A 16,243-nucleotide genomic window follows, 5' to 3' on the forward strand; every position below is an offset into this window, starting at 1 on the left:
TATTAATCAAACGTGGGATTGTCACTCATATTAGGACCTTAGACCGCAGCGGTTACGACTGCGCCAAGGAGAATGCTATTTTTGTCTTGCTAAAAAAACAGTTTTAGTATGAGTTGATAACTTTTTCCTTATGCAGCGTTCGTACTCGTACTCGTTAAGTCTTAAAAGATAAGTGTCAAGTATATTTCCAATGAGGCCCTTAGTAATAAAGCATGCAGTGTAGTGTGATAAAACTTCGAGATAAGAAGAACTTTGTTATTAAACAACGTCTGTTTGCTATTATAATTAATGGGCCGTTAAAATTGTATTATCTGTTGATTTTTTTTAAGTAATACAATACATTGTTATTTTTTTGGTCTTGCTAATCTTATGTATCTATATCTATAATTGTATGCTAATATGTTATGTGTGGCTAGTTACCACCCTACCGACGAAGACGTGCCGCTAAGCGATTTAGCGTTCCGGTGCGATGTCGCGTAGAAACCAATTAGGGGTATGGCTACCATACTTCCTAGCAGGTTAGCCCGCTACAATCTTAGACTGCACCATCACTTACCACCAGGTGAGATTGCAGTCAAGGGCTAAAGGGTAGTGGAATTAAAAAAAATATATAAGTGCCGTGTGTTATTAGGCTGTTACATTTATGACCCTTTCGGTTATGATCATCTTCTCACCAGTTCACGTGTCCGTACCAAACCGGTTTACAGGAAGGTAGTCGTTTATCTTAGTGACTTTAAAAGTACCACGGATATTATCATCATCGTGTTATCCCATCACCGGCCCAAAACAGGGCACATGTCGCCTCCCACAATAGGAACCACCCAGTGGCGTGCACAGGGTTTGTGACCAGGGTATGCATAAAGCAGGTACATGGCTTAAAATGGAAAAATTCCCCACAACTACGTGTTATATAAGATAATTTGGGTATGCAGTGCTTTTGTATGTATTGCACGCCACTGGAACCACCCCCAGTGAGGGTAGGTGGACTCGACACGCCTGTTGAGAAGAGTATGAAGAAATCTCAGGCGTACAGGTTTCCTTTCTAAATTTATTCCTGCGTTCAAAAATAACTAAATGCCTAATGGTCTCTATAAAAGACCACAATCTCACAGCCAAAAGTAGAAGCCCCGTTCAGTATTTCCGCGCACGTACATTTAACAAATACAATGAGTGCTTATATAACCGAGTGGAGTTATGGGCGGCGGTTCTGGGTCTTCCATCGTTCCCGCGACTTTCACACAAGATTTGTTCCGATAAAAACCTATTGCTGTCAGCTGCCCAGATTGCACGGCGTACCTGAAAGCGCATGTACTGCACCTATCTCCCAGACACGGGCTATGGGCTAAGCAAACACTATGCGCGCGGGTCTAAGTTATAAGAGTCGCTAAAAGTAAGCCGAGCAAGATTTTTGGGCGCCCTTTGCTCTCACCTCAAATAAAGTGCAGGATAGAAAAATAATAAACAACTTCAAAATACACTTGTATTGCAAGAGATATCCAAAGAATATAAAATTAAATAAGACAGCTGTATATATTACATTTCTCCTTCCCTAATTTTAAAACTGCTCCTACTGCTGGCTGTATCTATATGTATACATTAACAAGAGAATTTGTTGGCAAAGTTTTTTCATAAAGTGGTTCTCGACGCATCCGCTCTATTGAGGGCAGCGCAAATGAATTTCTTATAAGGTGCCATCGAAAGTTTATTGTATTTTTGGTTCAAAAATATTTTTTCGCATTTGGCAAGGCGCGGCCACCTTGCAGAAACACTGTCTAGCGGAAAATATGTAAACTAGGATATTGTTGCTAATCTTTAGTAGGCATTCAGTAGCAGTAGAGAGCTTTTTCAACTTAAATCTTCCGGGGAAGTCCTACCGCCATGCTTATTTCTGCAGACAAGCATTAATGTGTTCCGGTTCGAAGGGTGTGGTGACCGATGAAATTATTGGCTCATGTGGTTTTACACCTACAGGAGTCCAGTTTATAGGACGTGTTCCCTACATGCCCTGCGAAGTTTTGCTCTGATTGTAGGCGAGGGTTTCCAATCAAATCCACCAACTGGTCCGTCAAAAACTAACATCATTCCTTAAAGTTGTATTGTGTGGTATGCAATGTTCTGCTAAAACTGCCCCGCCGCCGCGTGTGCATTGCACCGAGCCAATGTTACCTTTCACCGTGGAGAGATATTGTCCGTGCAGCCGCGATCCCTACGCCTCATTACCATATACTGGGTCCGTGACAGCATCGCAATTAACTATCTGCTTATTGTTGTTGAATTATAAACGAGCGAGACGTCCGCCGATATCACTCCCGTGCTGCGAAAGGAAAGCTGGGCGTTGTGTATGTGTATCTATTTAACAGATAACATATAACACGCAAGAAGTTTATTCAGACACTCGCAACTTGGTTATGTTTCTTGAAAACCCGGAAACTAAATTAAAAAAGTCCTCAACGTATTCTGGTTTGGTGGCTAGTTATCACCCTACGACAAAGACGTACTACGAAGCGGTACGATTTCGTGTAGAAACCGATTGTGATAGTAGGGGTTTAATATAACTGCCAAACCCTTAACAGGTTAGCCCGTTACCATATCAGATGGCATCCGCACTTACGACCATTAAAAATATAGCAAGGGTTAACTTGTAGAGGAATATATTCAACTGGGCCCAATTTTCATAGGCACTCTACGACTCGACTCGGCGACTCTACCACCGAGCCGGCTCACTCTGTCGACTTCATTCGAAAATCAACAGTTGCTTTGCATATAAGTAGCCTAACTACATCTCCAGAGTGTAACTCTATGCGTAATTTCGTCAAAATCAGTTGAGCATTTTATAAGTACTTAACTTGTTTTATTCCAAATTTCGTGAGAACGGTTTCCGGGTGCTGTTCTTGGATATAAATATCATATGTCCATCTCAAGGATACAAGCTATCATCATTTGAGAACATTATGTAGAACTCTTAGGCATGCAAGTTTCCTCACTATGTTTTCCTTTACAGTTGAAGCAAAAGCAAATATTTGAATTGCTTAAAACGCTCATAACCTAGTAAAGTTAGAGGTGCGTGCTAGGATTCGCACTCGACCTCCCGAAAGTGTAGCCGAAGGCATAACGATAAGGCTATCACTGCTACCAGCTATGTAGCTCGAAATAGGTTTTTTTTTATTCTTATGTTTTTATTTTTATTATATGTTGTAAAAGCTGCAAAAGAAAAACCTACTCTTTACTTATTATTGTTTATGAGAAATAGACAGACAGCGGAGGCTTAATAATAGAGCCCCAGTAGCTAATTACTTATTAGTATAGCTTCTAGTAGTAGAAGAGTTTTTAGTAGTAGAAATTTTTTTTTACAGCCGCCAAGCATTATTGCTGCATTCCGGTCTGAAGGGCGTGGTTGCCGTTGTAATTACAGGCACATGAGGCTTTAACACCTACGCATCAGGTTGATGGACAGATGACGGCACTTTACAGGACGTGTTTCTTGCATGCCCTGCGAAGTGATGCCCTGTTTTTAGCGATAAATAAATAAATATACTACGACAATACACACACCGCCATCTAGTTCCAAAGTAAGCGTAGTTTGTGTTATGGGTACTAAGATAACTGATGAATATTTTTTATGAATAATATACATAAATACTTATAATATACATAAAAACACCCGGACACTGAACAACATTCATGTTCTTCACACAAACATTTTCCAGTTGTGGGAATCGAACCCACGGCTTTGGACTCATAAAGCAGGCTCGCTGCCCACTGTCTGGTGTCACAAATGCTTGTTTCGTCAATTTAGTGGCAGCCTCCGGGCACGGAACCCTGAGAACGCACCGAATCTATACCACCACCTTTTTTGGATGTCGGTTCACACTATGCGACATCGCGTGACTCCACTTCCGTGCCGCAAATTCAAATAGAAAGTTAATTTCTACTTGTTTTTGGTCGGGATTTATAATGGCGTGTGATACCGTCGTTATAGGTTGGGTTACCGTTCAATTTGCAATTAACTATCACTTTATTATTGTCGAGACGTAATAAACTTCTATGATATGCTATTTAATTGAGTCGTATAATATTATAGTTTAACATTTCTCAGTTTTCTTATTCTAACACCATCATTTCATCAAGTCATTGTTACAAACATCTGGGTACCTAGTTTAGTATTACTAATAAATAAATATACTACAACAATACACACATCGACATCTAGCCTCAAAGTAAGCGTAGCTTGTGTTATGCTTACTAAGATGACTGATGAATATTTTTATGAATAACTAGCGTACCCAGCCCGCTTCGCCGTGCTATATTTTGCTTAATTTATTTAAACAATAAATTTACATAATTTAATTTTTAATTTAAGTCTCATAATATATTAAATCATTTATTTCTCTCCGTATTCATTCTTTTCTATTCTCTTCTCGAGCGGGTGAAGATCATTATCAAACTCGTGTGCACCCAAAAATAGAATATCATCATAGTAAATAAAAGCTGTATTTTACAGTTTGACAGTTCAAAAATAGGATTGCTCTGATCGTCACCAAACTTTACAGGATTACTCGCCAGGTCAATCCGGTGATTCCCTGAAAGTTTTATTGAAATCGGTCCAGCCGTTACGGAGCCTATACGGAACATACCCACACACTTTCTCTTTTATATGTATATATATATATACATAAATACTTACAATATACAAATAAAAACCCAGAGACTGAAATACATTCACGTTCATCCCGCACACTTTTTCCAGCGGTGGGTGTTTAATCCACAGCCTTGACTTAGAAAACAGGGTCGCTGCCCACTGTGGCAATCGGCCGTTAAATAATAGTACCTATTACTTAGAATATTTTTTACTATAATAAAATATTATCATCTTCATCATATCAATCCATTACCGGCCCACTACATGGCCCGGGTCGCCTCCCACAATGTGAAGGGGTTAAAGGCCACCACGCTAGCCCATTGCGGATTTCCACACACCTTTGAGATCATTATGGAGAACTCTCGGGCATGCAGGTTTCCTCACGATGTTTTCCTTCACCGTTGAAGCAAGTGATATTTTAATAGCTTAAAACGCACATAACTTAGAAAAGTTAGAGGTGCTAGCTGGGCTTCGAACTCGGTCCCTCAAAAGTGAAGTCGTAGTTCCCAAGTGGCAATCGCTTCCAATGTTAAAAAAAATATAAAATATAACGCGCGACAAATGATTGAAAAGGGCATAGGGTAAGGAATTTGAAAGGGTTCTATTATTTACGTTTTCATAAATAAATGATTCATTTTGAAAAATCTTAAAATCATATATCATTTGTGGGTTATATTAAGAACCAGTAGACGAGATTTCTTCTACTTTGATGAAGTTGTAGGTTTTTAAAAACCGCTTGTATATATATGTTTATGGAACATGCGAACTGATGATAAAGAAAGTTCCTCTTTTTTTGTTCTAAGTTCACACTAGGATTATATGTCTATTATATGATTAATCGGACTTACCGACGGACGAAATCGCTGTTAAAAACTAGTACTCAATAGACGTGAGCTTTTTACTAACAAGATTGTCTCCAAGATAATTACACCACCGAACGCCTTTACGTAAACATTTTAATTGTTTAAATTACAAGAGACATTTATTAAGCTCGAACGCTATTGTTTAGTATTTATAAATCGATTCGATGAGCTGATAGCAATCGTTCAACCTTTCACGATGTTTACACACAACCTTTCATACGTTCTATCGGAAAACGGTGAATTTGCTTCGGTTTTATATGAACAAAGACATCGTAACATTTATTAGTTATGTTAAGAATGAGGCGACTAATATAGCGAGTCGGGTAATTAGCAATATGGATACTTGTTGCTCTCTCAAAGATAATAGCTTGAAACGAAAATATGAACAAAGATATCTTAACATTTATTAGTAATAGGAACGTGGAGGCGACTAATATCGCAGGTCGAGAAAGTTCCAATTGGATTCTTTTTGCTCTGTCTGACAATCACTGTTAACGTCGTCACAGTAGTAATAAAATACAGCCAGATTCGATAATTAAACGATAAGACAGCCCTCTTAAACTTCATAAATTTGTTGTTTGATGGTATTGCACAACTACGACTTATGGAGTCTCTGTAATTTAACTTAAAAGATTAGTTTTTTTTAATCTATCTTTCACCGCAGGCAAAGTTTGCAGTGGGAACGTAAGCTCTGTGCACAGAGCGACGGTTGGCTTATCTTTAAGCTAGCTAGGAACATGACGTAAAATTTCGTAATTATTTTTAATTAAATATAGCCGGTTTTTATTATGTAGAATCTTCGGTAGTCTGCATGAAATGTGAAATTGTACCCAATAACGCCCAACTGCCTGATTTACTAACTTTTTATCAAGTAACCAACTCGTCGTCTTCATTGAAATCGCATAATTTGAAAGCGACAGTTGTCAACTCATCGAATATTTGGTAAAGGGATAACTGGTGGCCACTGCTTGGCAACTGTTCTAAAAGATAGTTAAACAGGAAGTTGACCATTGATTATATACATCGCGCGAAAATCCGCGTGACGCGATTTGTCCCGTGGCCAGCACTTAACCGATCTATCCATTTAGTTTAACTCTGTGTTTATAAATTATTCCGAATGGCATTTGATAAACATGTTCGAAATGTCATCGCTGTAAATGTAACAATGTTTGTCCCAATGCACTGCAAACTCGCAAAGGTCACCGTTTCTAATGAATATGGAGGGGCTTTTGCTTGCCACTTTGTTGCGTCAATTTGTTCTGTAGAGGCGGGCTCTACGAATTTTCAATCGACGCCATAAATAAATACTGAGATTTTTCATCCGTACTGTGCTGTTTATCTTAAACTATGGGACTAAGAGTACCTACTGTATGAAAAGTATATGATTTGCATTCTTAACTTTGTGGAGAGAACATAATCATCATCATCACGTCAACCAACGGACGTCCACTGCTGAACATAATTCAAAATTAATTTATTTCAAGTCTTTGTAGTGACTCTACCACCGGTTCGGATGGCAGATTCCACCGAGAAGAGCCGCAAGGAACTCAGCAGATTGTTCTTTTTCAACATCATTTTACAGTTTACAATGAAAAAATATACATATAAAATAAATTTTGTATCTTGTGAGAGATGAAAGATTATTTCTAATAAAAATAAATCTAAAGAAGGGTCTGGTCTTCATAATAAGTTGTGAAACACGCCAACGTGCAACTTGTTCAGATTTAAATAGGCACTTAATTGGTTCATAACTGGTGTTCCTGGAACACCACAAGTGTCACAGCTGGAAAGGTAGTCTTACTCACAACGAATCCGAATTCGTTAAATTCGTTATGCAGGTACCTTACTTTTTCTGACATGAAAATGTTTTCTTACGAACCGAGCACAATAAAGTGTATTAATATTTCATTTCATTTTCATCGTGTTTTTTTATAATAAATAAATAAATATAATACGACATTACACAAATCGCCATCTAGCCCCAAAGTAAGCAAAGCTTGTGTTACGGGTACTAAGAAGACTTATGATTTTTATGGCTTGTTTAGAAGCTTTCCTTCTCCTTAAAAAATCGACCCTTTAATGGCATGAAGTTTCTCAGAGTATATTACAGACTGCAGAATGTACCGACCACATAAATAGCAAGTGACTGCTTAATTAACTCATAACTCATACAAACTTACACTCAACGGACAATCGCTCTGAGCGGAAAAAACGTGCGAGAGATAAATAACCGCACATCGACATTCGTATCATGGGACCTAGTAGGGTTAGAACAACCTAACATACAAGTCAAAGACGCAGGCTAATATATCTTTGTTCAAAGACGCACATAGGTGACATATTATGAAAATTAAGCTTAATTTGCTATAGTCCGCGAAATGCAGGAGATTCTGTATGGTATAATTTATAATTTCTTCAATCCTAACCTACCCAAACAGATCTTCGGCAATGTACCCTCTACATTCTCCTCAGGAGATGTTGACTTAACAATGAATAATTGTTACGTGAAAAAATCGCCAAATGTGTCGCCTTTCTCACTAAGGTATCTCTACATAAGAGACACATTTGATGCGTAAATTACATAGAAATATGAACATTGAGTAAGATGATGAGGATAACTACGTTCGTACCCTTAAAACTAAAGATGCTGGGGTTCCAAATACGCCCTGTTCTCAGAAGAAGTTTTTGTTATCACCATTTCACAATATCGATGAAGTAAAAAGTTCTAGTGAAAATGTTGCATCCATCATATAGTTTAGATTTAATCCCTCAACAATTAATTAAAATCCAGATACGGCATTCTCATAGTTTTAGTAAGAAAACAAGAAAACTAAAGCTGTCAATGAGGACGTCAAAGAAGTTGACAGCCCTGCATATGATAATGAAGAAGGCATCGCCATATATTTTAAACACGAGTTCAGTATACTTGCAATAAATAAATGTAGAATTTATTCAATAAGAGATTGATGGAGATTGTAACATATTTCTACGTTTCAACAGTCAATTCAGATACGGTATTATGTCTCAAAGACCATATAGAACACATGGCAAAAATAAACTGTCCATCTGAAAACTCGACGTCAAAGAAATTGACAACCCTGTAAGTGATAATGAAGAAAGCACAGTGATTTATTTTGAACACGGGTTCAACATTATTGCAATATATAATGAAGGATACATTCGTATGAAATTGATGAAGATTGTACCACATTTCTAAGTTTCAACAGTCAATAGACAATCCATATACGGTATTGTGACTCAAAGTCTAAGTAAGAGAACATAGCAAGAATAAACTATCCATCAGAAAACGGGACGTCAATGAATTGACAACACTGCGTATGAAAATGAAGAAGACACCGCTATTTATTATGAAAACGAGCTCAACATACTTGCCGATAATAAACAAAGGTTGATCCCAAGTATGTCGAACCAGCTCAAGCAAAAAAACATTGTAAATATAAACTGTCCATCTGAAAACCAGACGTCAAAGAAATTGACAACCCTGCATATGATAATGAAGAAGGCACTGCGATTTATTTTGAATACGCGTTCAACATTCTTTCAATATATAATGTAGGATACAATCGTATGAAATTGATCAAGATTGTACCACATTTATAAGTTTCAACAGTCAATAGACAATCCATATATTGTGACTCAAAGTCTAAGTAAGAGAACATAGCAAGAATAAACTATCCATCAGAAAACGTGATGACAAAGAAATTGACAACACTGCGTATGAAAATGAAGAAGACACCGCTATTTATTATGAAAACGAGTTGTTTATACTTGCCGATACACAAATATTGATCGTAAGTATGTCGAACCAGCCCAAGCAAAAAAACAGTGTAAAAATAAACTGTCCATCTTAAAATCGGACGTCAAATAAATTGACAACCCTGCATATGATAATGAAGAAGGCACTGCGATTTATTTTGAACACGAGTTCGACATATCGCATGAATAATATCGATTTCAAAACTTATTTGAAATAATGAACTGAGTTATTACGTCTGTCATGTATGGCTACAGAATTGTGAACATGTTTTTTTTTTTTTTTTTAATTTTGCATTTCACTCGCCATTAGGCTAGTGGAATTCGTGGTGAAATATCTATACTAGAACTGAAACTGGACGATTTCTGTACATTCAATATATTTTGAAAATTTTGATCGGGGACGCTTAATAATCGATACTGAGTCCAAAACAGATTTTTATTTAATTTTTGTCTGTCTGTCTGTCCGGGCATCACGTGAAAACTACTGAACGGATTTAAATACAATTTGGTATAGTGGTAGCTGATATTCCGGGACAACGTATAGGATACTTTTTATCCCGATATAGAATAAGTTTCCTCCGGTAAATGGAATATAAATTTTTAACAATTTTACTTCATAACTCCCATTTAGTAAACCCTTATTACTTTGAAGACTCTGTTACAGGCATTTTATTTTCTTAAGCATATTAACGTAGTACCTAATAGCGATTTCGTGTTACCACCCTACCGTTTTAGTGTTCCGGTACGATGTGTCGAGCAAACCGATTAAAGGTATGGTTTTAACATACTCCATCACTTACCACCAGCCAAGGCCGAAGCCTCCAGACCTGGGAAAATTCATAATAATAACCATGAACCCGGAACCTCCAACTTATAAGATCTCAAATCCCCCCGTGGGGCATGAAGCCCACAACAAAATCCAGCAACAATTTCTTGTTTTTTATATTTATTGATACGTTTAGATGCTTGTCTTTACATTTAACATCTCTCCAAACTCAAGCAAGTTGGCAAGTTGGCGCTCTAATCCTAGAAACTAAACCTAAAGCACCTAATTACCACAAGCAATTTTATTATTATTATAATTAAACATTTTTACCAATATTAAACAAGAGAAATATATAAAAACAAAACAAATAAATTACTTATTACACAATCTCAGTCAGTGAACGAGTCCTTAAGAATACGGCACTGTTTGTCAACACAAAGCAGTAAACAGCAATAAAAAGAAAGTTAGTGGGTGCAGTTGCGAGATAAGATATTATCAATAGAATAACTCAAGACAGTCGAGACTGCTCGGCCGGTTTTTGTCAATACTTCAAGTATTATAACGCATCAAGATAAAGTGGAGATGAGAGACGCATTAAAATTAGTGTGTCATTAAAATTGATTTTTGGGGTTCCTCTTTCAGATCGGTAACATCGGATCGGTCTGGGATGGGACGCGTTATGTACGTTCATTAAATCCTAACTAATATTTGCGACCAACTTGATGCAAATTTAAAATACTGGCCAAAAAGAGCTAAAGACCGTGATAAGTGGAAGAACGATAATATGAGATTTAAATCATATTAAGGGATGTTCCTAATGGATTTATTGTTTTTCTGTAGTTCTCGATTCTGGATTCACGGGATGCTTTTCAATTACTTTAATATGGATGCTTAGCAAATTATGCTAGTCATAATAAAGGAGAAAAAATTATCATTAAAAGAGTTAAAATAAATTTTAAAAGATATTTGGATGTTACCTAAGATTTAGTATTACAATATGAAATAAGTACTAATTGAAGCCTTATCTATTTCACAAAAAAAAACAATTAATTTGTCGTTGACCGTTTGATAATTCAACAATATTCCTTTTAATCAAAAACTTTTAGTTCCACATAATAATTGTTATCGTGTTTTATAAAACACTAGCTGTCCCGGCGAACCGCGGATGTTTTTTTTTTATGTATGTTATATTTTTATACTTATTATCCTATTCCGGTCTAAGAGGAATCCAAAAAATTAAATATCATAAAAATTAGTCCAGTCATTCTTGAGTTATAAATAGTGTAACTAACACAACTTTCTTATTATTATATATATAGATTAATACTTTGGTTACTTGGGAGACCAGTTTTATATCTGTTATCAAACGTTAAAATTTGTTTTACACGAACTCTACGGAACCAGAAATGTTATACCAACTTCTATAAAGCATACTATACTTATCTTGTGTGCTATCGACAGTCATCAACACCAGTCGTGTTTAAGCTGTCGAGTTTTTATCAGCTATATAGAATCGAAATGTTCTGCAGACCATAAATGTATGAATGAGAAAAATATATGGAAATTTACATTTTTTTGCACTAATTTAATAGTCGACATTACCTACTATACAATAAATAACTCATTTAAATAAAAATCATATCGTCATCATCATCATCATGTCAAACAAACGAAGTCCACTGCTGGACATAGATCTTTTGTAGCGAGTTTCACAATACACGGCCGCTTGCCTCCAGCGGCTCGCCTGATGTCATCTGTCCACCTCGTTGGCCGACCTACGCTGCGCTTACCGGTGCGGGGTCGCCATTCCAGCTCCTTAAGACCCCAACGTCCATCGTTCTCCGAGCTATGTGCCCTGCCCATTGCCACTTCATCTTCGCGACTCGCTGAGCTATGTCGGTAACTCTAGTTTTCTGCGGATCTCCTCATTTCTGATTTGATCACGTAGAGATACTCCAAGCAAAGCTCTCTCCATCGCCCGCTGAGTGACTCTGAGCCTTCTTATGAGGCCCATAGTTAGCGACCATGTCTCATAAAATCATATAATACTATTGTAAAGATAGAACTCCTATAAAAACAAAATTTATAGCCAAGTTCCTTATGAAGAATATGGGTAGTAAAGAGAAGTGGTGGCAAGAATTGAGATCTAAACGGGTGCTAAATCTGTAGATAATCCTAAAATTTGTTTATTAGAACATAGCACATTCTAAATATATAAATTCAAAACACAATATTTTGATTTTTCTATAACTGCTTAAATTTGCACAGAAGAAGAATTGTTTACAAAAACGAGAGAGACTCCATATGTGTATATGTTATTTTCTACACGTAAGTTATTTTATATTTCTAGAAAGTTTATGATCTCTATATTATACTTTACAATATATGTATATATATATATACATACATATATAGGAAAGTATAACAAAACACGTTGCATATATATATATATATATATATATATATATATATCTATGTATATATGTATAAAATCATATTCAAACCCACAGCGCTCACCGCTGCGTCAGGGCGGTCATCAAAGTAACGTGTTTTTTGCTCGATCTTAACCACGTTAATAATATGCAGTGCTTCAAATTGCACCTTTGTACGGAACCGCTCGTGTGCAAGTTCTACTCGCACTTAGTAGTTTTTCTTAAAACCTTATCTGCCTGTTTGGAGAGATACTACAAATAGACAGAATTATAGTTTCATATAGGCATGTAGGTAGGTATAAGTATAATAAGTATACACTAAAACAGATTTTTTTTATATTTTGCACATAAGTAGTAAAAACGTCGAATTTTTAAAACCTCAGGGTTTTAAGGCATATACCCATAACGCTGCTCCAATGCGGGTTGGCGAGTTTTAACGATTATTACTTTATCGGTAATAAACGGACCGACTCGACGGCCTAATGTCACCAATTCTTAACTCCGGGCTGTTATTGAGATTATTTATAAGACCGACCCCGGAATCAAACCCGCCGTGTTCTTAAGCCGAACATGCCAATCGAGATGTAGAAGGGGAATTATTTAAATTTAACCATCTCTGACAAAGAACAAGTCATAACAATTAATAAACATCCTCGAACATCAATATGAAATCGATATTACCATCTAACAAACAATTATCGCCTCATGAATGACAAAATTTCGCCTCGCGCGTGACAGTGAGGCGTGTTCGAATGTTAAGTTGCGATACATCATCGTTTCTGATACACCTGCGATGCCCCGCCTACATCACCCCCGCACCCCTCGCGCCCAAACTCCCCTGTCTTTCGCTAGCCATCATCAAGGCACCATTCCATGTCCAGACGTCATAGCGAGCGGTCGTTGTTACCGCTAACGGTTTTATGTATCGTGATATTAAAAGTTTGAACTGAGTGCTGTGTTGGAACTTACGTGTTTGGACGTTGTCATATCGTGTATTGTTTAGCGAAGATTTCAATTATTTCGTTATTGTAAGTAAATTTTTTGTTTAATGTGATCACTTAAATTATTATGCTTTAGATACCACTTTTTATAATCTAGTCCGAGCACCAAATTCGAGTTTAACATTTTGCATGATACGCTTATCATGGAGCTGAGAATTGTCAGTTTTATGAATGGAATAGCGTAAACTTTATATTTACCCATACACATACCATTCATACAAAATGACCATTCCACATATCCATTTAAAGACAATAGTTTCTCAACTGTGAACAATTTTAACTTAATGGACTTTAAGTTGATGCACATATTACTATAAATTAAAAGTGACCGATTGACTGACTCTTACCCGTCGTTACTTACTCGACGTTTGTTCTTTCCCTAGGGGTTGTCCTCTAAATGTTCTTATACTACCAGATCTTCAATAAACTAAAAAACTAAAATAAAGAGACCTGTAGATATTAAGAAAAAAAAAATAGCTTTAGTTTAAAATTCGAAGTGTACCTACAACATGAAATGAGTAATTTTATTGCATGCTATAGAAATATTTTTAACATCACTTATAGGTATTGTTTTTGTGCTCAGCATTTATATAATAAAACGAAACGCTATCACTTAACTGTTTTATTCCAATAATAATTAATCTTAACCTTTATCACTTCATAGATAACCAGTCTATTTATAAATGCATGTCCGTCACTTATTACAAAGTACTAAATAAGCTGAAGTATCTACTCTGTAATTTAATGGAAGATTCTTGCGTCTCTAACAACAAAAAGAAATCATATTATATCCGATTACCGCTTCATTATTAAATAAGCCGGTAAATTTCTTAATTGAACATGCTTTATAATTGCTAGAATGAATATGTAGTATTTATATGTTGAAGTTATATCTTTCAAAGGAGACGGCCCAAAATCAGGCCCCCCATGCGTCATCATCACGTTTAAAGTCCATTTGTTTAAAAAATCTTTTATGGATATTATTTTAATTTCAAGCAAAATAAGGTTTAAAAGTTAAGAAATGAAATGCTTTGTTTTTTAAATAAGCAACTTTTTTTTTTGACTGCAAATTGTCTTTATACAACGTGTAAATGAAAACCGAAATAATACTTCACAGGCTTTTGAGGTACATTATTTACTGTCTTTGAGACTTTTCTTCGAAACCGAAACGCTAATGGTTTTTACTGAATGAAATCAGATACAACCCTAACTGCACTTTATTAGTTACGCAAAATTTACTTTATTAGCTACGCGTAGCCTAGTAACTATGCACATGTCTTTTATCTTCAATCAATAGGATTATCATAAGTAAACGCTTAGAAGGTTTTGAATTCGATTGTATATACAAATAAATTTGCTCCTTTTGATTAAATACTTTTACAGGGTTATCCTTATGAGATTTACTTATTCACCCTCCAAAAGTATTTCGTAATTGCGTTACACGTCAGCTTTTGCTTTTTAAATTATGTAATACAAAGTACGTTTCGTATATTTTTACCGTTGTTTTCATCAAAACTCAAGAGTGGCCCAACTCTGATACATAATTGGTCTTTCTCACTTTTAATCAATTTTCGTAAAATTAGTTTCATTACCCATGTATGGTAATATATTTTAATTGCAACTATAATAAATTAAAAAAATAGACTAAGTCGTCATAAACCTGGGTTTGGAAATTCCAAATCAAACGTGCAATCACAATTTTTGCGGCACATGGTATGCATAATGTATTTCTCAAATAATACAAACTAATGACATGAAAAAATAAACAATGATTCCTGTGACTAATAGTCAAGCTTGTTTTCCTCAAACGTAATTTTGTCGTAGCAAGATTGGCATGGCCAAAATTTTTTTTTAATTGATATAAATTGTCAAATAAATACTTCATTTTAGAGTGGTTGGCCATAATTCTAGCAACCTGGACACAGCAACACTAAATACCTAGAGTTCGGGTGCTTTATTACAGAAGAAGAACTGCACCAGCGGTTTAGGTGCACTTTCTTCATCGCATATGTTGTTTGGCTTCCCACGAGCGTTTTAACTGGTATCTTTTCTGAATAATAAGTAGGTACTAACCACCTTTAAATCGGTCGTGTCTTACAATGTTCTGATCCTGCTGAGCTATCGAGCTCCCTATCGTGTTTACTACTTTTTATTTTTTTTTCATGTTACACCCTTCCAGCTTTCGAACATTTTTTTCACGCACCGTAACTACTTATCTAAACTACGTTGGCTCTAAAATAAACCGTCAGTTGATGCTAAACATCAAACGTAAAGTACAAATTACTTACAAATCAACCATTTCTTCAATTATTATTATTATTATTACTCTTTAGTTGTACACCACACGAAGAAAGAAAAAGAGATAAAAATAGAAGCCGAATACTTATTTTATAATAATTTATTTTATATTTATAAAAGGTTGCCTTATCGCTTCAATGTTCAGTGTTGCACATAATGTATTAAGTTTGTGGATATGAAACAAATTATAACTTTAAAATGATAAGATATATTTATTGGTACTTCTTGACGTAATAACACATTGTACGTTACCGTACATACACCTCTCAACGCCTCATACAGTTTTGGCGCCTTCTCTTTTTGTCGAGCCATTCGATCTAAGTTTTGTGACCCCAATCTACTTTTTCCTTAACTTTCTCACAACCTGTTGCTTAGAAGGAGGAGCTTACATAATAAAATATTTGCTCGCACATGCGCAAAACTTTTCGTTGCTGAGAAAAAATTGGACTCCAGAAATTAGACTTTTA

General features: G+C 35.9%; 1 protein-coding gene across 2 annotated transcripts in view; it reads left to right on the forward strand.

Annotated features, from left to right (window-relative positions):
- Positions 1-16,243, forward strand: part of LOC120630330 (protein N-terminal asparagine amidohydrolase) — a 134,223-nt gene that overhangs the window by 55,819 nt on the left and 62,161 nt on the right. Inside the window, exon 1 of one of the 2 annotated variants that reach the window (XM_039899525.1) lies at positions 13,363-13,505. The exons of the other annotated variant lie outside the window; for it this stretch is intronic. The gene's annotated coding sequence lies outside the window, so the exon portion shown is untranslated. Of the gene's footprint in view, positions 1-13,362; positions 13,506-16,243 lie in introns of those variants that run through there. 2 annotated transcript variants of the gene reach the window in all.

This window comes from Pararge aegeria, chromosome 16 (genome assembly GCF_905163445.1).
Source record: "Pararge aegeria chromosome 16, ilParAegt1.1, whole genome shotgun sequence".
Lineage (NCBI taxonomy): Eukaryota > Metazoa > Arthropoda > Insecta > Lepidoptera > Nymphalidae > Pararge > Pararge aegeria.